This window comes from Gossypium hirsutum, chromosome D01, assembly GCF_007990345.1.
Source record: "Gossypium hirsutum isolate 1008001.06 chromosome D01, Gossypium_hirsutum_v2.1, whole genome shotgun sequence".
Taxonomy (NCBI): Eukaryota; Viridiplantae; Streptophyta; class Magnoliopsida; order Malvales; family Malvaceae; genus Gossypium; species Gossypium hirsutum.
This window is the reverse complement of record NC_053437.1, coordinates 31,012,380-31,014,794: the sequence shown is the minus strand read 5'-3', so window position 1 is coordinate 31,014,794 and position 2,415 is coordinate 31,012,380. Positions and strand designations below refer to the sequence as shown.

The 2,415-nt window shown below is 35.3% G+C and overlaps 1 non-coding gene across 1 annotated transcript; it reads left to right on the top strand.

Moving 5' to 3' along the window:
- The first annotated feature begins 648 nt into the window (after positions 1 to 648).
- Positions 649 to 755, top strand: LOC121214232 (small nucleolar RNA R71). Its single transcript, XR_005909818.1, has one exon. It is a non-coding gene; the product is annotated as a small nucleolar RNA R71 (small nucleolar RNA).
- Positions 756 to 2,415: the final 1,660 nt, after the last annotated feature.

Here is a 2,415-nt window from a genome sequence, read left to right as displayed (position 1 = left end):
TGCTCCTTTCTTGGATTCCTCGGATTCTCTGTATCACTAGGTAAAGCACCCTGTGGTCAGTTTCTGAGTTTAATTGCAAGCTGGCGCACTTGATTCTCCAAATTCCTTAGAGAGGCATCATTTTTTGCCATGTATGCCTTCAATAGATCCTCTCGGCTATTTGATTGTTAGGTGGCTGGGTCGATCTAGGTTGAACATAATTGTTACTGGTTCTTGCCCCTTGGTTACTGTAGGAAAAATTCGAGTGGTTTCGTCATGATGGGTTATAGAAATTGGATTGCAGCCCTTGCCTTCCTCGATTTTGGTTCCGGTTACCCATGTAATACACAAATTTTGGGTTCGATGGACATTCTTCGAAAAAATTTCCTTCCCCTCAATAATAGTAAGATTTTTTAACATTGAGGATATTGATGATACTTGAGATGCGAGTGAAGTAAGAGCTCTACTTCGTGTATTCCAGCGACTCATCTTCTTAACGCTACTCGATTGGTTGGCCATTGATAACTATTACTGGCAATCATTTCAATGATTTCATAAGCCTCATTATAAGACTTAGAAAGGAGAGCACCATTAGTGGAAGCTTCCACTACCATCCTCATGTGAGCATTGAGACCATTATAAAATGTCTCAAGTTGTATGCAATGTGGGATTCTGTGATGAGGGCACTTCTGTATTATTTCTTTGTATATTTCTCATGCCTCATACAATGACTCATCATCCATTTGTTGGAAATGAGTGATCTCATTCCTCAACTTAGCATTCTTGCTAGGTGGGAAATATTTCATAAGGAATTTTTCTACTAACTCTTGCCATGTTGAAATTGAGTTCGGTGATAATGAGTTCAACCAAGCTCAAGCTCTGTCCCTTAGTGAATATGAGAACAACTTCAATCGTAATACATCTTCGGGTACACCAGCTAATTTGAAAGAATCGCTCACCTCCAGAAATAGACTTAAGTGTAGGTGAGGATCTTCTGTAGGCATTCCACGGAATTGGCGCATTGTCTAAAGCATCTGAAACATGACTGGCTTCAACTCGAATTGTCCAGATTATGATCATGACATACTGGCACGCCATACTGTCTCAAAGCTCTATCCCTATCATCAACAATAAGGATAGGATTTGATTAAGGTTTGCTCCATTTCCTTGATTCAGATTTTTGAAGTTCATCTCTTCAATCCTTCTCAGACTTGCTTGTCTTCTTCGTTGTCGAAAAGTTCGTTCAATCTCAGGGTCTACAGAGAGTAAATCGATGATTCGGTCAATACTCATAAACACTTGAAATAATCATAAAAAATTAACTACGTTAAAATTTGAACAGAAAAATAAACCAAAATGCAAAACTAACAACTTCACAAATAATGACTTTTTTAAAACACAGTCCCCGGCAACGGCGCCAAAAACTTGGAATGACAGAAATGTGTAAGTGTACACAATCGCAATAAGTTACAAAGTGACAAGTAAATGTCGAGTTATCGTACCCATAGGGTCTGTGAAAAGAATTATTTATGAATGCTATTTAAAACACTTTGGTGAAGAAAAATATTTTGTTTGAAGAAGGTGATTAAAAACTAAGATTTTAAACTAAGTGAACTACATAAATAAATCTGAAATGCACAATTTCAAAAGATACGATTTTAATCAAGATGACATAATTGTGTTAGATTAATTACATTTCTTAACTTAGAATTATTAAACTCATGTTTATATTGTTACGACTAAGTTCATGGCAACTCGGTAATTTGCTAACTTATGAACATAGTCACCTACCAAAATCCATTTATCTCTTGACTATATCCCTATCTCAATTCAACCAATTAAACAAATCTTAATAGGCAAAAATGTTATTGCACATACATACTTATTAAATCGAAATAATCTCTTGTACATATCCCTATGTAATTCAAACAATTAACTCAATTTAATAAGCACATAAAATACTATGTGAGGTAACAAAGTATCCTTACCTTGAAAAAGTTTAATTACAATAATCTTGCAAGTTATGCAAGGCAAATGTATCATCTGATACCGTTGCTAATCTAACCCGCAGCTACCTTAGATGATTAAACATGCACTGATTAAGTACTTTGTCCACTAATTACAATTTCAATCCGTTTAAATAATTAATTCATTAGTTACCTAACAAATGTAATGCAAGAATAACTTAGTCATGATTCTACTTAATCAAGAATAATTTAGGCTTTGTTGATAATTTAGGCTAAATTGATTAATTTAGCTAATTTAGGCCACACATGTGGCAAGGTTGATAGTTTCAAATTTGCTAATTTAGGCTTGGGGCAAATCTATAAAGCCACCAATTGTGGAGGGGTTTGAATGCAACTTGAACATGTCTTGAACGGCCTCTTTGCAAGCTTAAATAATCGGCTAATAAGCTGATTTGGGTCAGATCTTGGG